Below are 23,279 nucleotides of genomic sequence, written 5' to 3'. Positions count from 1 at the left end.
CCTAAGTGTCAACAGCAGGAGATTAAGTAAATTATGATGTAGCCATGACTGGATATTATGCCATTAAAATAATATTTTAATGGCATAAAAATATTAGCTATGTATTGATAAAAAAGTCACACCTCTATAGACAGAAATGTACATGAAAAGACAGAAAGGCTATAAACCAAAATCACAGCAGGAATTATTTAAGTAGTAGAGTTGCAGTTGATTTTCATTTTTTCCCTTGAGCCTTCCTGTAATTTCACATTTCCAAAATTTCCACAATAAACATAAACATGTCCTGTTTTTGTAACCAGAGAAATATTTTTTAAAAAATTGTGCTTGAAGTAAGTAAGGCAAAAAGTGGAGTTTATTTCTTTTCAGGAGAGCTGGAAACTATTAAAAAGTTACATCTATGACTGGCAAAAACATATTATATCCTTTCCCTTCTAAATTAAGCACTGCTTACATACTAGTTTTGTCCTCTTAATATCTAACATTTGATTAGAAGAGGGTCCAAGATGGCAGCATAGGAAGACCCTGAACTCACTTCCTCCCATGGACATACCAAATCTACAGCTATCTATGGAATAACTCCTGCTGAAAGAGAACTGTGTACTAGTTGAACAGTTCCCTCCACAGCAAGAGATAAAAAAGCCACAATGAGACAGGTAGGAGGGGCAGATTTGTAGTCTCTCCCCAAACCCTACCCCTGGCACAGTAAACCAGAACAGGGAGGAATCTCACAGGTCTGGAGCATCTCCCTGAGCATGAGGGGTTTGTGCCTCACATTGGGTACTCCAACTCTTGGGACCTGAATGAAGAGATGAGATCCCCAAAATATCTGGCTTTAGAAACCAACAGGGTTGACATCCAGGGGATCTGGAGGGCTGTGGGCATCTGAGATACTCCTTTTGAGGGGCTCAGGTATGGACTTGCTCATCCTGGGGCCCAGTGAAAAGGCAACAGTTTGAGAAGTGACTATATTATATACGAAGGAGATTCATGTGCTTATCTTAAAGTACTTAACCACAAAGCAGTTGATACACAAAAGATAATGAGAAAGGAATCTGAACACAACACTAAAGAAAGTCATAAAATCACAAAGGAAGAAAGCAATAGAGGAAGAAAGGAACAGATAGGAACTACAGGATTGTAGAAACAGAGGAGCCATCACAGGAGAGTGGTAAAGGAAAGTTCTAGGTTGTCAGCTAAACAGCTATGCAGTGGGTTTGGAAGAGCAGTCCAGACTGTAGAGTGGGTGAAAGAGGTCTCAGAGGGAGAAATTTCCGGGAAAAAATATGGAACAGAGAGACTATCTGATGCATTTGACCATGTGGAAAATAGTATTATGAAATACTCTATGTGTTATGTTTACGCTTTTGAGACAAATTAGGTGTAGGTATATAGAAGCCTAAGTCAATGAAAAATTGAGACAATTACTAACTTCAAGAAATAATAAAAATACTACAGAAATGGAAAAATAATCATATTACAGTACTTGGCTCAGCAGCAAACGATAATTACACAGTTATAATGAAGTCCCTCCATTCATGAATTTAACCAAAAACTTCTGTAAACATTTACTGGGAAGATGGTGGGAATGGGAAGTGATTGTTAGTGTAAGGGGGTTGGTTTAGTGTAAAAGAGAAAAAATAAAAATATTTACACTAAATATCTTTAGTGTAAAATATATCAAAATATCTTTTATCTGTAAAAGAGAAAGATATCTAATAATTGGAAGTCAGTAGATGATGTAGAATCATATTAATTGGAAATATAGGGGTAGAAGTCAGACAAAATGGCTAAGACATTTTTGCAAATATTTACCTTGGGAAGTAGGACTTTGTGTGGAGGTGTACGGCAGTGATGCTGGTTTTCACTGTGTTTTCTGGAACTATTTGACTTTTCAAAACCATATATTTGAATTACTTTGATAAAAATAAAAATCAGTGACTTTTTTAAGAGATCATCTGCTAGTGAAGGGCAAAGGAGTATGACAAAAGAAAACTAAGATCATTCACTTGTATTTCTGGGCATATCTCCAGAATTAAAAGAATGTAGTCTGCTCTAAGCTCTTTTAACATCAAAACTTTTGTGGTCTCTGCCTTACACTTGGATGTGGTCTTCAAATTCTGTAAACTTGCCACTCTACCAGGTTATCTCAAAATCATTTGGAACATCAGTTGATGTAAAAGCAACTTGACTCCAATTATTTCCTTGAAAAGATTTTCCTTTTCTACTCGTCTTGGCAATGAAGACTTGACTCTGGGCTTTCCCAGAACTGGCTTGGTGCTAAACAGTCCACCCAATCAACAAAAGTAAACATAAAGTGTCTTTCTGTTCCTCACGTTTCAAGACCTAATCTTTGCTCTGGCAGATTGTTGTTGATACTGTACCAGTGGATTGATAAACCTTTAGTGTGTGGCTTTGATTGGGGCAAAATGCAATCAGCTGTTGACATAGAAAATATGAATAAAAATTCAAAGGAAGATCTGGAGTATGTTAATGTGTGGGGTTGGTTTGGAGGATGGAGTGGGAGGAAAAGAATTTGAGAGGAGACAATGGAGAGAGAATTGAGGGCACAGATGTATAAGCTCTGCAGCCTCGATGTTTTACCTGACAGCCCTAACTTTGGAGCAAGCTTCTTCGAAATTTCTTTATACTTATGATAATGGGAAAGTAAAAAAGAAAAGCATATCATTGTTTTTGACTTAGATTCTTATCCACAATGGAGAATACGATAGCTCATTTGCAAATCATTTGTTCTCATCTGAAGGGGCTCCCATTGTTAATGGCTTCCGGAGCTGAAACTGAATACTCTGGGATTTTACCCAGGGCCACTTGCCCAGCTTGAGAGAGAGGCATAGGCTTGGCTTTGGACCCCAAGGCAAATGTTCTAGGAAAGCCTGCTTTGGTGCATTTTAAAAACCTCTCAACTATCGCTTCTCTTTCTCCTCAGTCCTTCTTGGTAGAATCCAGAACAGGTTGGAGCTCTGCTCCATTTTATACCAGATAAATTACTGGAAGTCAAAGTGCAGTTAATAAAGGCAAATGGCTAGGGAAGTACTAGCCACAGTCAAATTCTCCCAACTTCGTCAGCAAAGAAAAATTTGCAAGATATTTTAACAGCTGAGGAATCTAGGTCAACTTCAGGTGGGAATGAGGGACCTCAGAAAGGACTTCTCATGGTCATTAAGAATTAAGGAAACCAAATAATCATGTGACATTATTTAATTCATGACCATCTTGAAAGTTTTCTTGGTCATCTGGGTTGCATACAATCACTTGACAATTTGATTTTAAAGAGTTAACATTCCACCAGTCAATTTTCTTTAAACTCTTATTTTTATACTCTGGACAAACAGTATAGTGTATACACTTAGTTGAGGAAAATTAAATATATGTGTAATTATGTGTTTTATTATTCCTCTTGGGTTGATGACATAGCATTTCAAGTCTTCTAAGATCACATCATCTAAGAAGAACCAATAATATGTCCCATTCTCCATTCATTTTCTTAATAGCCACAGGCTATTCTACATCACCACTCAGCTTTCTCCTCCAAGTACTAATGAATGGTATTTGCTATCTAATGATCTGTGACACTAGAGCTGAGCTAATAACCACGAGGTGAAGAGCATTTGTCATATTTACTATAAAAGTATATGTCCTTTGTTTTAACCTCATTTTTCCTTAACTGTTAGGTTTTCCATGTTTGTTTCAAGTTCAAAAACAACATTGTATGTTGTTACACTGGTATATAAGCCTTAAAGTTACAATATTTTTTCCCCAATTACTTTTAATATTTTATTAATAATATAGCCAAGCTTTGTAACATACTCCTAGGCTTTCTATAAAATAAATGCACATATATATATATATAAAATGGGGGGAGGGGTGTGAGTTTCAGCCCTGAAAGCACTGGTGGAAAGATATTAAATTGGTGATGTGCAAAGTTATTTTACTTTCCCCTTCTTATTCTCTCACTTTCTTCCTCCCTCTCTCTAAATATGTATGTATGCCCGTGCACATATATGTATATGCGTGTATGTGTATGTATGCATACACATACATGCACATATAGCTATTCCCTCTATTATGTCTTACACTATGTATGTCTGATAAAATGTAAAGAGGACTAACGCTGGGAAACTATAGGGTCAAACACTAGAATTGCAAACCAACCCTCCTTTTCTCATTAGAAATTGTCAACCTTTTTTTCTTCCAAGGCAAATTCATTTTGGTTTTCCTTAATGTAAAAATGAATAGTTATCTACAGTCTTTTCACATTGGACTCAAAGTTCCTCCCTCCTTGGCCCTATCTGGTTTCAACTCCTCTTTAGAATGAACACTGTATATTTTCTTAGTCCACAAATACAGACAAAGCTCCTACTCTTCTGATTTGCCCAAGGGCAATTGGGTCTGAGTCTCAGAGCAGTGCTGTAATGTATTTATATGAAAAAGAGCATACTTGGGTGAGTCAACGCACCTCCCACAGACCCCTGTGAAGGGCATGTAGTTTCAGAGCCCTGGTCAAAGGAGAGAGGCCAAATCTGGCCCTGTCTGAGCTCACTGTGAACCCTGAAAACAACATCAGTGCCTGGGGTTATTTTAAACTTCAGCATTTTAGTGTCTATTCTTTTTCACTACTGTGAGTAATTTCATGAGGGTTAGTTTTAACAGACTAAGATATTAAAGAGTCTTTTGTATTTATGAATGAATTATTTAAAATGTACTTCATCTTTAAAGCAAGTAAGTATCTTTTTTCTAAAGATAATTTCTAAAAACAGAGATTTAAGCGTACATTTTAACTTTTTGAATCTATAATGAGTACCATTCTGGAAACAAATACTTATTTCCAAAAAGAAAATATAATAAGCAAAACAAAAATTATTATTTATAACATTATTTTTTATTCACCCATTTGTTAAGAGTTCTTTCTGCAAGAATATTTACACCCTTGATGAATGGAATATTAAACCCAATTTTAAGTTGAAGCTTGTCCCTAAAATATGTATTTGGTTTAAGGGGATATTAACACTTACTTATAACAGTAATTATTGTTTTCACTAAAAATATGCATCACCGTACTTTTCATCAATATGCATTGGAACATAGTATTTTCCTCTATTAATGTAAGAATAACCATTCTGAGTTTCTGTTATATGCAAGGCACTCTATTAGTCATTTAAGTTTCAAAAAGCAAAGATTGCTATATCTGTAGTGGCATTTTAAAATAAATATGGTTCTAACTCTTAGAGTGCTGATGTTCTAAGTTGGTACCATGAGAGTCCAGAGAAGTAAGAGACAACTGTGTTTGGCTTTGAAAAATGGAAAAATGTTTCAGGAAGTGGTAATAGAATGAGCTAAAGTATGGAAGGAAGAAACAGAAAGAGAGATGTTGTGGACTGAATGATTATATTCCCCCAAAATTCATATGTTGAAACCCTAACCCCCAATGTGATGGTATTAGGAGGTGGGTCTTTGGGAGGTAGTTAGGTTTAGATGGGATCATGATGGCAGGGCACTATGATAGGGGTAGTGACCTTCTAAGAAGAGAAAGAGACACCAGAGTTTCTTCTCTCCACTGTGGAGGACACAACAAGAATGCAGCTGTCTGCTAGCCAGGAGGAGGGCCCTCACCAAGAACTAAATGTGGCTACACCTTGATCTTGGACTCCCCAGCCTCCAGAACTGTGGGAAATAAATGCCTATTGTTTAAGCCACCCAGTCTATGGTATTTTGTTATAGCAGCCTGAGCTGACTAAGATAAGAGGAATGAGACAGATTTGACTCAAGCAGATAGTTTAAGTTGAGGATTATGTTGCTTGTCTATTGCAATGTAATAATATTAGCACAAACATGGTGGATTAAGACAACACACATTTATTATCTCACGGTTTCTGTGGATCCAGATTTGAGGCACAGCTTAGCTGATACCTCTGCTTGAGTATCTCACAAGGCTGAAATCACTGCTGGCTGGGGTTGGGGGTCTTACCTAAGGAAGGATCCGATTCTAAGCTCAGGTTGTTATTGGTGGCATTTTGGTCTTTGTGGGCTGTCAGATTGAAGGCCTCAGTTATTTGCTGGTTGTTAGTGCTCAGCCCTTTGCCTTGCGGACTTTCCAAACATGGTTGCTTGCTTCCTAAAGCCAGGAATGAAGGGAGAATATCCTAGTAGGAAGGACATTACGATTTTATGTACTGTAATCACATGTATGTACTTCTGTACATCCTGTCACCTTTGCTGTATGCTATTGGTAAGATACAAACCACAGATCCCATCTACACTCAAGGGCAGGGATTACACAAGGGTGTAAATACCACAGGGCAATAATCAAGAGAGCCACTTTAGGGTCTGTGCACCACAAGGAACAAAGCAGAAAAAATCAGGAAATAAATAAGTGTCCTCTTTTTTTTTTTTTTTTTTTTTTGCGGTACGCGGGCCTCTCACTGTTGTGGCCTCTCCCGTTGCGGAGCACAGGCTCTGGACGTGCAGGCTCAGCGACCATGGCTCACGGGCCCAGCTGCTCCACAGCATGTGGGATCCTCCCGGACCGGGGCACAGACCCGTGTCCCCTGCATCGGCAGATGGACTCTCAACCACTGCGCCACCAGGGAAGCCCAAGGGTCCTCTTTTTAATGAATAAATGGATAAATGTAAATGATTATCTTCATTTTGAGTAAAAAAAGTGTCCAATTTCCTATCTCTTACTGAATGAACTTCCAACTTGAACTTTCCACTGTGATATACAGGTTATTGACAGTACCCTGAATTTATGAATAGATTGTGTCCAACTCTGGGTAGGCAATTTGATAAGCAGTATTGATACGTATTTCCCCTCCCTGTTAGGTTGTATGTGGTGCAGCCATGGGATGTTCAGCTAAATGGAGAAGACGTGTGGTGAGGTTTTCAGAGATGATCTGGTGACCGGAGGGGAGAAGACCCATTTGGGGAAGGATTCACCACACATGCATCTGAGCAGTTTGATAGACATGAGGCCATATTTGGGGAGAGAATAATGAACAAATTACAGAATTATAGCAGGGGAGTGGCAGAGCCAAGAGGCCAAACCAAGCAGCTTAACCCCAGAGCCTGCACCCTTTACCACGCCCCTGACCCCCACCACCCAGGGCTTCTGAAGGGAAAGGGGAGAAAGGGAGATCTCAGAGGTCATTCAGTTCTAGCTCATCAACTTTCAGATAAGGAAGCTGAGGGGCCCACAGGGATTAAGTGTCAGCCTCAAATCATGAAATGGTCCTCTGGTACAGCCAGCACCAAAAGTTAAAACAGAAGTCAAAGTACTGCTTTAAAACTTCCTTGGATTATATTTCTCATTTTATAGGAGGAGAGCCCTCAGAGGAGCACTGATTATCTCTTACGGTTTCTAAAGAAGAGGCAGCCTACATAGTTGAAAGGAACTGAACGTCTGAAAAATTCCTTCGGGCCTCCTCTGCTTGGGGTCTTAGGATATAAAGTAATTCTGTTAAATCAATGTTTTAATAGCAGCAGCAGTAGCATGTCCCTTGGAAAAAAGGGATACATATAAAGCATATCATTTCTCAGCCTTTTTTTTTTTTTTTTTTTTTTGCGGACGCGGGCCTCTCACTGTTGTGGCCTCTCCCGCTGCGGAGTACAGGCTCCAGACGCGCAGGCTCAGCGGCCATGGCTCACGGGCCCAGCTGCTCCCTGGCATGTGGGATCTTCCCGGACTGGGGCACGAACCCGTGTCCCCTGCATTGGCAGGGGGACTCAACCACTGCGCCACCAGCGAAGCCCTCTCAGCCTTTTAATCTTCTTTATTCCTCTGCCTCTTCAGGACAAACCCAATGTGGGGCTTTTGAAAGCACCATGGAATGAGGGCCTAGGAGAAGCTTAAATAAATCTAATCAAGCGTTATTGTCTGCTGACTTCAAAAGGAAGCCAAGTATGAAGGACATTTGTGAAGATTCAGCAGGAAAAAGGCTTTAAGATATTTTATGACAGTTTGCTTGAGTAGGTAGCACTTCTAAGTGTTAGGAGCATCTAATCAAGCCAGAAGAAGCATTGGGGGAAAAATAGGTACTACCGGCATCTAAAGAGGATCAGGTAGGTTAGTAGTAATCAAATCAGGTTGATAGATTATCTGAAAACTCTGTGCACAGTGTTTCATATTCAAAACCATGACCTGATTACGTCTTCATTGGTTTGAACCAATCAATCACCGTCTCATTACTGTTCATTTCCAGTCAATCAACACGGTGAGAGGTTTGGGGGCAAAGACCAGATACAGAACAGAAGATGAAAGGCTTATGCAGAGAATATATATTTGAATTTTAGTGCAGCTGTTTGCTATTTAATCTTCCTTTCAGTCACAATGAGTTCATATCTACCTCCCTAGAGATGCTCTAACCATTAACCTCAGTGGCCTCAAGCCCTTTACATATGCACACTGAGACCCAGGAAGGGTGTTGGCCACAGGTCCGGGTGACTGCAAAGTCAGAGCGTGGGCCCAGGTCTTTAATACTTTGTCCATTGTGTCAAGGCTCTTAGTTCCCACTCTGGTTCATGTATGTTGACTCACAAAGAAAAAAAAAAAGTTAAAATGAGATGATCACATACACCTGAGGAGAGGAATGAACTTTAGTGAATATTTCATTTCCATCCAGGCATTGATCTTGAGCCTTAACATTCTGCAACTTCTCTAAAATTTAGGAGGCTGACTTGATGCTCTAAGACTTACTTATTGACTAAAATATATTTAGAAATCCTCAGATGAAAGGTGCTGCATAAAATTAATGTATTCTTATTATAGAGTGGCTGCGTTGAGCTGGGTACGTGTATGGCTAGGATGTGTCTCACCTGTTTAGCTGGCAACCAGGGTATTAGGGGGATATGACTTATACCTGTTGCAACAGCAGGATCAGAGAGAGGCACTGGCATGGAGTCTTCTTAGAACAAGCCCCAGGGTAAGCCCAACCCAACCTCTCCTCCCACTAATTGTAAGTTTTACTTTTTTTTGCCTTTTAGTAAATATCTTTGTTATAAGATTATGCCAGCTTATCTGGTTATGGCACTTTATAGTTAAGAAAATGTTCGTATAGATTATTCCTTTAGAGAGTCTTAAAGTCTGTGAGATAGGCAGGAAGGTATTACCATTCTCTTTGGATGTATAAACACCGTCAGTTATTAGAAATACGCTGTCAGAAAATGACATTCCTTACTAGAACAAGGCTGCTTCCCTAACTGAGCTTTAGCCCTGAGCAGAGGTAACATTGATGTCATCCCTTCTGGGGTGACCTGGGGCATCACTGCTGAGTGGGAGATGGGCAGCTCTGGGAGGATTCCTGAGAGGGATTCAGGTTATCCTGGTCAGAAGAGCCAGGAAGTTAGATCTCTGCCTTTGGTTTTATCACTGTGTGTTATGAGGTTTTATGGAAGAATTGCCTCATTCTTCTGGGCCTCAAGTCCATGCCTTAGCTCATCTAGGTGACTCTGTGCACTGGAGCAGAGGGAGACCGGCACCAGGGGCAGCTTCCCAGGGCTGCTGTGGATGGTTGTGCAGGATGTACACTACCCAACTTTAGGGGCACCATTCAAGTCAAAGATGTTATAGATGTTCACATTTCTTATGATATTGTTCTGACACACTGAAGGAAAATGTTGAGGAAAAGGTGTTTTTCTAATTTATACAAAAGTTTAAGGCAAGTAAGGCCCTGAATCAGGAGAACTTTGTGGAAAAAGGTGAGAATGAAGCCAAAAAGAAGGGTTATTAGAATTCTTCATTTCACAATCAATTCACTTAGAAGGCAATTAATGAGAATACAATCCAATTTATGTTTAAGATCAAAAAGACGATCAGTACATTCTGCATGTTATAGGTGTCCTATCAGATAACACTGTGAATACAGAAATTTCAGGCACCAGGCCTAATTTTCCCCAAAATTAGACTTAATTAGAAAATAAATCTACACAGCTTCAGATATCAAGCAATTTAGGGAAAGAGGAATTTTTCCCCACCTGTATTTCACAGGGGACTGAGAGATCTAGTTCTAAAGATTCTAGGTCATTGGAAGAACTTGCCCAAAGGATTATTTCCATTTTTCCCCAGCTCTGTAATCTCACTGGGTGACTACTCTCATACTCAATACCTCCTCAAATTATATCACAGTGAAAAATGAATCAATTCATAAAGGAGTAATGGTTTAAAATATTTTAGTTAGCTTGGATGGGATCTGATTGAACTGAAGCTTGCCTAGTAGGAGTTTGAAGTCAAAACTGAGTGCAAAGTTATAAATCAGAAAACCAAGGAGAGCCCAAAGTTACCAAGAATGAGAGTATCAAAAGAGGTAAAATAATGTGTTTTGCATGTTGAACACAACAATAAATAAATGCAACAAAAGAGCAGCCATCATGCATTTTCTCCAAAATTCTATGAAATTCCTATTTTCCAGTTATATTTCCAATCAATTCCTTATATCATATGGAAAGAACTGCAAGTATTTCTCAAAGAACTGTAATAGCTCTCATTTTTTATAACCACAGTAACAAAAAATTTTTAATCTCTGACTTCAATTGCTTAATGAAACCTCTTGGTGAGGTCTCTCAAGCCAAATCTATCTTTTTTTTGCGGTACGCAGGCCTCTCACTGTTGTGGCCTCTCCCGTTGCGGAGCACAGGCTCCGGACGCGCAGGTTCAGCGGCCATGGCTCACGGGCCCAGCCGTTCTGCAGCATGTGGGATTTTCCCAGACCGGGGCACGAACCCGTGTCCCCTGCATCGGCAGGCGGACTCTCAACCACTGCGCCACCAGGGAAGCCCCCAAATCTATCTTTTCCTTCTCAGTCTTGATATTGTTCTAACACCACTGACCACCTTCTCATCTTGGGTGCTCTTGATTTCAAAGTTTCTGTGCTCTTTTCACCATCCTCACACTTATTTCTCCTTTTGTTCATGCTTTTCTGGACTCTTCTAATTCCTTGTCTTATATTCTACAAAAATACATGCATGTATTTTTGCATGTACTTCCTGAGCATCTTTATCTGTGTTGACGTTTCTCCAGGTTTCTTTTTTGAACTCTTTTCCCATCCCTACATTAATGGTCATATCACTGTATTGTTTTGCTTGACTGGCCAACAGTCAGTTTACCATCCACCCTGTGTTTCTTTCCCTCAGATGTTTCTGAAGTCCACTCCTGGCATCTTTTCATTCTACAGTCACAGAGCCTCCAGCTTGCTGCCTTTAGCAACCTCCTTGCCAATTTCCTTGTCTTTAGTCTATCTTCATTTGAATGGCTGCATTCACACAAAAAAATCTTTTTCTTTATTTTATATGACTTCTTTTGTAGTAACTTCCAGTAACTGGTCACATCAAATCTAAGTATCTTCTCAAGAGATTCTGGTCTTTCCATGGCCCTCTTCCTCCTAATCTCATTGCCCTCTGCTCTCTGTAAGGAATTATATATCCTGGTTCACCCAGGATAGTACTGGTTTATGCCTGTTGCTGCAGAGCAATTATTAATTGTGCCATCTTACTCTCAAAAGTGTCCTGTTTAGATATGAAACTATAGGGTCATCCTATCTTAATGGAACCTTTGTCATGACTGTGTCTGCTACACAAATCTACTTTGCAGTTCTCTATTTGAGTTGCCCTTGTGCTTGTCAGTAATGATACACACCATTCTTTGTGAAATTTTTTTTCTCATGTTCTCCTTATCATGACTCATGTCTGTCAAACTGTGCTCAAGATCACATGTGGTAAAGCCTTTTCATTCCTTCTTTTAGTCACCAGATTCTCTCCAGAAACCCTAATATATTTCCTCTCCAATAGCCCCATTCATTAAGGCTGCACTCCGCACTACAGTGAGGGCCTGGAACTTCTACTTTCTCTTCTTATTAATGTGGCCGTGTAGAACCAGGGTCCATTTTTTTGTATCACCTAATGGTATAAATATTCAGAAGCCATTTTTTGATCCATGTCTTAATTTCTAATGTTACCTGGTATATTTCTGTATGAAATAATATAGATTATTATATTATTATAATATAGATCTGAGCTCTTTTATTTCATTTCCTCTGGAAAAGAGCCCTATACCTTCTACTGTTAAATAGTATCCTGGCTATAAAGATTTAAAAAACAAAATTGCAGTTTTGCCATTTCTAATAAATGATGTTAAAGTTTTTCCATATACAGGTGGTCCCTGTCAAACTATGGTTTGACTTTACAATGGTGTAAACGTGATTCACCTTTAATAGAAACCATTCTTTGAATTTTGATCTTTTCCCGGACTGGTGATATGCAGTAGATACTCTCGTAACGCTGGGCAGTCAGCTTCGTGATCATGAGGGTAAACAACCCACACATTTACAACCATTCTGTACCAATATCGTCAGTCTGTTTTTTACTTTCAGTACAGTATTAAATAAATTACATGAGATATTTAACACTTTATTATAAAATAGGCTTTGTGTTAGGTGATATTGGCCCAACTGTAAGCTAATTAATGTGAGTGTTCTGAGTACGTTTAAGGTAGGCTAGGCTAAGCTATGATGTTTGGCTAATTAAATGTATTGAATGCATTTTTTTGTCCCTCCCCACACGCGGCATGTGAGATCTTAGTTCCCTGACCAGGGATTGAACCCACACTCCCTGCAGTGGAAATGTGGAGTCTTAACCACTGGATTGCCAGGGAAGTCTCTTAAATGCATTTTTTGACTTATGATATTTTCAGCTTGTAATGGGTTTATCAGGACCTAACCTCTTTGTAAGTCGAGGAAGACCGGTACAAAACTACGGATTTTAGCACCTTTAGTTTTTGCACATTGGTTGAAAGTCAAACATGATCTGGAAGTGTTCTTGCCTTTAACAAATAGAAACGTTGCCAAGTATTCAGTTAGGATCATACAGATTTATCATTATCTACAAAGTGTTTCAGTGGAATTCAGGACAAACATTAGTCAGCATTAGGGAGGGACAAATGACTGAAATCAATGATTTCTGTCTCTTTTCTTGTTCCTAAAGGAATTCTGTTGGGCCTTATCAGAGCTGCTGAAAGAAAACAGCTGAGGATTGAGCCTACTGAACTAATTTCCCCACATCCTTCAATAAGCAGTAGTTGGTGAAAAGGAATGTAAACATTCTTACAGTAAAAGGAGTTCAAAAAGAAGCCCTAAATCCTTAAAATTAATAAACCAGTAAACCAAAACATAAAACTGCACAACTATTTGCATGGCTGATAAGAAGAAAGAAAAGAATTTCAGATATCTTTTTGAAGAAAGGAACAATAAAACAGTAGATTAAAAACTAAAACAACAGTTAATACTATACAATAGAAAAAACATAGACGGCACCAAATAAAAGAAAGTAAATATAAGCTTCTATTGACAGAGAGTGCCTTTAGGAGGGATGATTCAAGTTGTTGACTTCCTTCACTACCTGATCCCTTATCTAGAACTTCTGCATTTTTTCCTTTTTTTTCTTTAAAATTATCTTGTACATTTCACCTTTCCCTGTTCATCAGGGCATTTAAGAAAACTTCATTTTCTGAGTTACTTATTCCTTACATGCTGCAGCTATGGTTACATATTTTTTTTAGTTGTTAGCACTTGCACTGAACTCTTAGCATCCCACCGCTGGTTTTTGTTTGTTTGTTTTTTAATAAAGTTATTCTTCACTTTACTAAGATGATACTACTGATTAGCCAGCAATATTAGATACTTCAGGTTGTTTTCTGGAAGTGATGATGGGTTTACGTTGCCTACTCATATTTTTCAAACATGGTTCCCTGGCAACTATGGGCATTAATTTAAGTGAGGGTTTTCCAGGGTGTGGGGGCCAGTTTAGGGTCATGGACTAGGACAGTGATTTTGCAGCATATCAAAATCATGCAGGGAACTTAAAATCTTGATATCTAGGTCATATCACATACCAATTAAATCCAAATTTCTGGGTGAGGGAACTTGGGATCTAGTTTATGGTTGTTGTTTAATCTATGTTCATGCGGGATTTGGACCTGTAGTTTTGTTTTCTTGTAATGTCTTTTTTTATATAGCTTTATTGGATATCATTAACATACAGTAAGTTTTGACATATGTATTCCCTTATGAAACCATCACCACAATCAAGATAATGAACATATCCCTATGTTTCCTTATGCCCCTTTGTAAACTCTTCTTCCTGCCCCTTCCTGCCATTCCAGGCAACCACCAATCTGTTTTCTGTCACTATAGATTAGTCTGCGTTTCCTATAATTTTATAGAAATAGAATCGTACAGTGCATACTGTTAGGTCTGGCTTCTTTTACCAGAGAGAGGTTGCATGTATTAATTCCTTATTTTCTTTTTCTTATTGCTAAGTAGTATTCCATTTTATGGAAAAACCATAATTTGCTTATCAATTCACTTATTGATGGACATCTGAGTTGTAGCTATTTCAAATAAAGCTGCTATGAACAAGTCTTTGTAGAGGAATAGGCTTTCATTTTTCTTGCATAAATGTCTAAGAGTAAAATGGTTGGGTCATATGATAAGTGGATATTTAAGTTTTAAGAATCTGGCAAACTGTTTTCCAAAGTGGCTGTATCATTTAAATTTTTATCAGCAGTATAAGATTTCTAGTTCCTTCACATCCTTGCCAACAATTGATATGGTCACTCTTTTTAAATTTTTAGTCATTTCTAATTGATTCATAGTGATGGCCCATTGTGCTTTTAATTTGTGCTTGCCTAATGACTAATGATGTTGAGCATATTTTCATGTGCTTATTTGCTAATCACATATATTCTTTGGTGGAGGGTCTGTTCACCTTTTAAAAAATTAGGTCACTTTTCCTCTTATTACTGAATCAATATAAACTGATTATATATGTGTGCATCTATTTCTGGACTATATCCTGTTACATTGATCTATTTGCCTATTTTTATGTCAATGCCACACGTCTTGATTACTATAGCTTTACAATAAGACTTTAAATCTGATAGTGTAATTCCTTCATTGTTATTCTTATTTTTTCAAAAAATTTGACTATTCTAGGTCTTTTGAATTTTCATATAAATTTTAGAGTCAGCTTGTCAAATTCGACAGGAAAAAAAAGCCTATTTTGACTGCATTATGTTGAACATGTAGATCAAATTGGTATCTGTATTAGTTCTAGTAGCTTTTTGGTAGATTCCACAGGATGTTCTACATAGAAATTGTGTTCTCTTTGAATAAAGACAGTTTTACTTCTTTCCATATTCTCCCAATATTGATACCTTTGTCTCTTTTTTTCTTATCTTATTACATTAGCAAGAATCTTCAGGACAATGTTAAATAGGAATAATGAAAGTGGATATCCTTGTTTCTGATCTTAGGGGAAAAGCTTTCTGTCTTTTACCATTTAAATAAGATATTAACTGTAAATTTTTTGTAGATGCCTTATCTACAAAAAAGTGTAAGTTTTTATGTCAAAATACTTTCCCTTTCGATGTTTCCTTTGTATCATGGATTATTAGAGTGTATTTGGTTTCCAAATATTTGGGGATTTTCCAGATTTTTTTCTCTTAGTCATTTCTCATTTAACTACAGTCTGGGAATAGAACAGATTTTGTATGATTTGAATCCCTTCAAATTTATTGAGACTTGTTTTATATGGTCTGTGTTAGTAAGTGGTCCATGGACACATTAAAAAAAAAGTGAACATATTCTGGGTTCACTTTAAGAATCTATGAGTGAGGGAACCAGGCATCAGTGTTTTTTTTTAATGCTCTCCAGATGATTTTAATGTGTAACCAACGTTGAGAACTAACGGACTAGACCAGTGGTTCTCAAATTTAGTATGTATCAGAATCATCAAAGGGACTTGTTAAAACACAGATGCTGAGTAATACTCACAGAATTTCTGATCCAGTAGTTCTGAGATTGAGCCCAAGATTTTGCATTTCTAAAAATTTCCCAGGTGCTACTGATAATACTATTCTACAACAACATTTTAAGAATGACTGGACTAGATTCTTGATATTCAAAGTATAGACCAGAGACCAGCAGCATAAGCATCACCTGTGAGCTTATTAGCAATGTTGAATCTCTGGCCCACTCCATATCTACTAATCGTAATCTGCATTTTAGTGAAATCCTCTGGTCATTCATATACACATTAAATTTGTGACTCACTGGACTAGAACACTGATTCTTATTCTGATTCAGTAGGTTTGAAGGGGAGGCCTGAGATTCTGCATTGCTAACAAGCAACCAGGAGATGTCAAAGTAGTGTTAAATAAGTAGTGTTAAATAAGAAAAATTCAACTGAGTGAATTTTAAACATCTAATTGGCTTTGTTGAGCAAGGCATGAATTGGGCAGCATCCCATCTAGTGAGTAGAAAAGAGGTCTGCCAAGCTGTAGAAAATGTTCTTAAAGGTGGAAAGGGGGTGGAAAAGGACAGTATTAGCAAAGAATGCATTGTTTCAGGCAAGGTCACCCTCCTAAGGGCCTATTGGGTGGATAACCTCCCTAGTGCTGACCAGAAAATTTCAGGTTGACTGGTTCAAGGTTATAGACTTGAAGGTTGAGACTGTAATTAGGTATTAAGTCTTGGTTTGCTGATGTGGGGTTAGCAAAAGTGAGTCCATTTTGGACCTGCTGTCTCCTTTTTAAGAGTAATAAGGGACAAGAATATCTACTGAATGTAATGCAGTGAAAGGAAGATACCAAGAGCAATGATACAAAATCCCTCCTTACAAGAGTTTAAAACTTCATATAATCATGACTTGCTAGAGAATGTAACATGGAAGTGATTAACTAATACATATAATTAGGTAGGAGGCTAATGAAGACTAAAGGAAAGTGATGTGGTGGGGGTGATATTATAGGTTTTGAGTTTATGCTAAAAGCAAAGCTCATTTTAATACATGTGAAGAAGTGGACTATGTAAATAACTACGAGTTTGGGATTAGGCTCAGAAACTTAGAAGTATGAGAGTTCTAAGTTATGATGTTTCAAGGTGTGGCCAAGCTTGTCTAGGGCAGAGGAGAGATGCACTCAGTTGGAACTGAGAAGTTGGTAGAAGTATGGGAACAGGTCATATCAATGACACATACACTGAAAGGATGAAGGTCGTGTTAGCTGATGGACATGAGCCAGGTTCACAGATCACTTAGCAGGGATGTTCAGTCCTGAGTACAAGTTAGAATAACCTGGGAGCTTAAAATTTTTCATCCACATGTCCATACTAACATAAATAAAATTAAATGACTAGTTAAACAAATGGGGGAAGAAGGGATAGTATTCTCTTACAAAAGAATTCAATTAATAAGTGTGGGAGAAAAGAGGGAGATAGAAAATAACCATCTGAACACCACAGTAAGAATTGTTGCAGGCAAGATCCATGGATACCTGCTGAAGTTAGTTGACTTGTTTGTGGAGAAAGGATATTTGCATAGACTCGAAGTGTTTTCTTCAAGAAATGTATTAATTATGAAACTGAAACTAGTAGTGTTACAGTGGGGACACCCAGCAGATACCACCTCAATCAAGTGACCAAGATTAACACCACCAGAAATAAGACATATCAACATAATGTACCTGCTAATATCATGTACTGAGAAGGGCAGACCACTTCTGTGGAAGTCTGGCAAAAAGGAAAAGCCTTAATCGAATAATCATAAAACAAAATGCTCCCAAATTGAGGTATATTCTACAAGTCAACTGATCAGTACTCTTTAAAAATGTTAAGGTCATGAAAGACAAGGAAAGAATGGGAACTGTCACAGACCCGAGGAGGCTGAGGAGGCGTGACAGCTAAATGCAACGCGGGATCCTGGATTGAATTCTGGAACAAATAAAGGACATTCCTGCAAAACCGGTAAATCTGATTCACATCTGTAGTTTGGTTAAAGGTTTGGTGCCAATATTCATTTCTTAGTTTTGAAAATTATACTACAGTTTTGTAAGATGCTAACATTAGGGGAGGCTGTTCTACTTTTGCAATTTTATGTTTAAGTCTAAATTTATTTCAAGATAAAAAGCTAAAAAAGTGTTTTAAAAAATATGGATGCTTGAGTCCCATCACAGACCAATTAAATTAGGATTTCTGGGGTTAAGACTTGGAATTTTTTAAGATCTTCAGTATGCCTCAGGATTGAGAACCACTGATTTAGGTTACCAAAACAGTAGTCCTTGGAAGGTTTAAAAAACCCTGGTATTCAGCTTTCTTTTATTTTTTATTATTTTTAATTTTTTTTAAATTTATTTTATTTTATTTATTTTTGGCTGTGTTGCGTCTTTGTTGCTGCACGCGGACTTTCTCTAGTTGTGGTAAGCGGGGGCTACTCTTTGTTGTGGTGTGCAGGTTTCTCATTGCGGTGGCGTTTCCTATTGTGGAGCACGGGCTCTAGGCGCGCAGGCTTCAGTAGCTGTGGCATACAGACTTCAGTAGTTGTGGCGCACGGGTTTAGTTGCTCCGCAGCATGTGGGATCTTCCTGGACCAAGGCTTGAACCCATGTCCCCTGCATTGGCAGGCAGATTCTTAACCACTCTGCCACCAGGGAAGCCCCCAGCTTTCTTTTAAATAAGCAGTATGTACTTACACATTTTTTAAGGCTTCAGAAGCAATGCTTTTACTAGAAAAAGAAAGAATAAAATCATCAAACATTTGTTAAGCATCTTCTGTGTTCTAGCCTTGGCAGATGAAACCATGACTAAAGCTCCATTCCTGCCACTGAGACAGTTTATAGTTCGGCAGGAGAGAGAGACAAGGAAACAAAGATGTTTGCAACCTGTTATATGTGAACCACATACAGGGCAAGTGGGACAGGAAACATGGGGTATGCTGTTCCTTCTGGGTGAAAAGTGAGTTTTAGAAATGCCCAAACCCTTAGATTCAAGGTTCCACTGGAAAGATCATGAATTCATCTTAGAGTTACTCAAGTGCTCTGGTCTGCCTGGGAAAAGGATAATGCAAAGCAAGAGATCTTCAGAGCTGTGGAAAAACAATAATGACTTGCATGTTGCCAAAGGGGTAGAGAAGCTTTTAATTGACCTTTGCATTGTCAGGAGCCTAGCGATTCATTATTTTATAGTTAGTAGAATGGAGCTCTATTTGGAAAATTTGTTTGAATTGATGGTGTCAAAATACTAACCAAGCCATGTCTTAGAACCAAATTCATTAGTTGAATTATTCATAGAGACGTCTCAGTCCCAGTGAAACAGTGTCACATCCATTAAAAAATGTTTAAATTTCATCTGTGCCATCCAGGTAAAAATAGACAAAATATCTGTGGACACCCCCAAACCCCCAAACAGAACCAAAACCAGAAATGTTTGCTTTAAACTAAATAATTAAATCTTGTATTTTCAAATGCTTTACATTTCAGCCAGGATTTTTAAAGGGTAATGTAAGTTCAGAAGTTTTCTTTTGCGTGGTGGGCAGTTCGTAAGCAAACAGGTGGAGAGATTATTTCATGATAATAGATGAACTGAAACGTGGCAGTTTTAGACAGGTCCTCAAATTCTTTGACACTCCTCCCATGGGGAGGTGGGATCTGTGTCCTCTCCTGTGGAATCTGGGTTATCCATAGTAACTAGCTTCTAAGCAACAGATTGCAGTGGAAGCAACACTGGGGAACTTCTGAAGCTTGCTCAGAAAAAGCCATGCAACTTCTTCCAGTTTTTCTCGGGAAGCTCACTCTGGGGGAAGTAGCTGCTATGTAGTCCAACCCCGAGACTGCCGTGTGGGAGAGACCATGTGTTGGCACTCTGGTTGTCCCCAGCTCAATGCTCAGCAGCAGCCAGCTTCAGCTGCTGGCCTCGTGAGGGGGACATCTTGGGTGGCTAGCCCAGTCGAGCCTTTGGTTGATCCCAGCCCACATCTCACTGCCACCTCCTGAGACAACCCAATTGAGAACCGCCCGGACAAGCCCTTCCTACATCTTTGATCCACAAAATACTGCCTCAAATAAAACAGTTGTTTTAAGGCACTAAGATTTGTAATCATTTGTGATGTAGTGAGTGTAAATAGAAGAGTATCAGAAAATTTATATGAAATCACCTACTGATTTATTTATTCATTTATATATTTCTGGAACAATTTGTAGATTGGAAGGTTTTTACCAGTTAGGGTCACACACAGTCCATAAAAATTGATTTACTCTACTGTCCAATTTTTGTCTAATTTTAATCATGCATTTTAGATTTTACATGCATTTATCTAAAAGCAGTCACTGATTAATTGTATTGTTAGAGCGGAGGATTCATGGTTTATGCTCAGAAGGACAGCTGCTGCCAAGGAGGAAACAGGTTTCAATGGGCTGGAGACATAGGCCCCACTTTTTCCGGCTCCAGCCACCTGTTTCCACCCAGTTAAAACAGCCTGTATGCAGAGATTTTGGAAGTAGTCATTAGGAAAGAAAATAAACTACACTCATTTTGAAAACTCAATTTTATGGAGAGAAAAAAACTTGGAGGCCCAATTTAGGGTATAGTCATGAAAGCAATTTTCAAATGATTTAGGATTTCTCAGTGGAGAATTTTTTATCCAAATAGTGAAACATTTGGCACTGCTGACTGCAGCAGGAATATGAAGCTGCTTTGAGAAAGGAGCTTGGTGAGGGCTGATTTCATGAAGCTACATTGTTGAAAGTGATGTAGTCTAAGTCACTATGCATATATGGCTTATAAACTTTCTGTTCTGGGGAGTAAGTCCTCCAAGCAAGTCACAGGGTATAGGGCTGCATACAAAATCGAATGAATTCACTGTTGTATGAAAATGTCTCTGTAACTGAGTTATTATAACTACTATACCCTATGAATTTAGAAACCGTACTCATTTTCTGAAACTTACAAACTCCTGCCTTTGTTATTTGTCCTTTTTTTCTTTACTCTAATTAAACAAATTAGAAAAAGTAAACTAAAAATGGGGGAATCTGGGAAAGGAGAAGGAAGAGGGAAGCTCAACCATTTACCTGAGAAAGAGAAAAAATAAGGTGTGAGATAATATTATCAATTTAATTTTTAGTTAACACATAAGAGTTCTGAGGAGAATGTGGGTGCTTTATGTTACTAGGTTTCCCAGTCTTTTTTTTTTTTTTTGGTAACGTTTCAAGTGTTTTGTCTTTTGAATCAGAATCTTTAAAGTTATGTAAGTGATTTATTGAATGGGCGAATGGGTGGGACCTCAGAAGGTATGAATCAGGAAAACTTTTTTCTCCTACTATCTTTTAGAGTTCCCTTCCCAGGAACCAGAGATCCCATTGCTTTTAGTTGCTTTTAGGTATTAGAACAGTCTTTTTTTTTTTTCTTTTTTTCCCAGCTATGAAAAAAATTTAATTAAAAAAAATTAAGCTGGCACTAAATTCGGAGCAGTATCACTTCTCCCTAACTAAGGCCTAACCCAGGCGTGGCCTCTGCTTTCCCAGGCATCATAGGAAAAGGAGCAAAGGCCCCCCTGCCTGATTGTTGTGCCCTAGTCCAGCTGTCAGCCCTCTTTATGGTGGAGGCCCAATGCTTGCTTTCCTGCTAGGTGCATCGGTGGGTTCTTTGGGGAGGTCCCTCAGGAGATGTCCACACTGCAAATCCCTCACAAGTGAGGCTTCCTCTGGGTCAGTTCTCTGAACCTTCCTCCTCTCCTGCTTCAGAGGTACACCCCTGTGGTTCCCTCCACCCTGTGGGCTGCCCTCTCTACTGGGATCCTTTCAAGATGGCTAGAACCTGGGTCCCTCCTGCAACTTTCTCTTGGCCTAAAGGAAAAGTCTGGAAGTGTAGGTTACCCCCCACTGCTGCCTTCTTTCCTCATCCTCTGTTCTAGTTTCCTCCAGCCAGCCTCCCATCCTCAGACTTCTCTAAGGAGAGGCAACCATCAGTCTCTCTCTTCATGTGTAGCCCCAAAGTCCTGGAGGCACTTGTCAGCATGTCAGGTTTTCCCCCAGTCTTCTCTGAAGGACAAGCCTCCGAGATTCTGCAGCTCTGTACATATCCAGCTGGAGGCTGAGGTACCAGGCACTTAGAGAAGCTAATTCCAATCTCTAATAGAGTTTCTCTCAGGGCTTGAGGGTGTGTGTGTGTGTGTGTGTGTGTGTGTGTGTGTGTGTGTGTGTGTGTAGGAAAGGAAGCATCCCAACAGGTGAGAGAAAACATTATGCTCTCTTCATTCCTACCATTGTCTTTCAAGAAAAATCTCCTCTATTGCATCTTCAGCTCCTCCAGGCTGATGGACTCTGTAGTTGAAGAAAGCAGCTTGACCACTTCTTAGTTAAGTTCTGTGGGGATGTGTCTAGGACCTCTTTTTTTAAATGGGGAAGGGGATAATACTCAACTTTGGTCCTTAGATTTGAAGCTTTCGGATTTGAAGCCAAACTTCTGAAACAATAGGAAAATCTTCATTCCGTATCTTGTTACATTTGAACTTGGACATACTCTAAGAGCGATAGCGAACAGCACAGTTGGAGGGCAATTCTCAGATTTCAGCTTTGGAATTATTTCTACATGATTGAAGCCCAGAGTAATCTATCCTCTACTTCCTTTTCTATGACCCTTTCACTGTGTGAATTCTGTGAGACTCTTCAGTTTATTGCCATAAGAATATGGCCCCTCTCTGCCTTACCTTTTCTCTTTTTTTCCTCAATTCCTTCCATCCTCCCTCCCTTTTTCCTTCTTCCTCTTGTCCCTTCTACCCTATTTGTGTCCCATCTCTTTCTTCTCTGGTCTCTCTTTTCCTGATATTTTCTTCCAACAGCAACTGAAGTATTTTACAGTGAGATATAAATTATAAGTAGTTCAGGAAAGAGAAAGCAAGCTAGAGCGATATATAATACAGAGCTAAGAACAAACCAAATATAAAAACACATTCCATAAAAGCCTACATAGTACGTACAAAAGGTCCGTGAATCTGATTCTAATTGGCATCCTAGCAGCCAAGAAGAAAGAGAACACTGCTTGATCACTTATATAACTTAGAGAGTCCATGACATAAAAAGAGACTAATTGGACAGAAAATGATTAACTATTGCTTGTAATAAGGACAGAGAGGAATTTCTCCTGAGGGTGTAAAGTTATGAACAAAAAACCCAACAAACGACCTCTTAGTAGACACAAGAATGAGTTTTGTGGGGCTACTTCATGGAACACCCCTGGGTATGAGCAGATGGCATCTTGCCAAAGCTCTGTTTGGTAACAACAATCTGATGAGCCCTGGTCACTGCTCCGCCTCTTTGTGTCTGCTCTGCAGAGAAGAGTGTGACTTCTAAAGCTCAGGGGTGAAGGTAAACAGTGGAAGCAGCCTAGTTTGACCTAGTTCTGCCTACATGGCATGTAAGCTTACTGGGAGTCATACTCCTCCCAGAGAGG

Source organism: Mesoplodon bidens, assembly GCF_964165515.1.
Source record: "Mesoplodon bidens genome assembly, chromosome: 12".
NCBI lineage: Eukaryota > Metazoa > Chordata > Mammalia > Artiodactyla > Ziphiidae > Mesoplodon > Mesoplodon bidens.
This window is presented reverse-complemented; position numbering follows the sequence as displayed.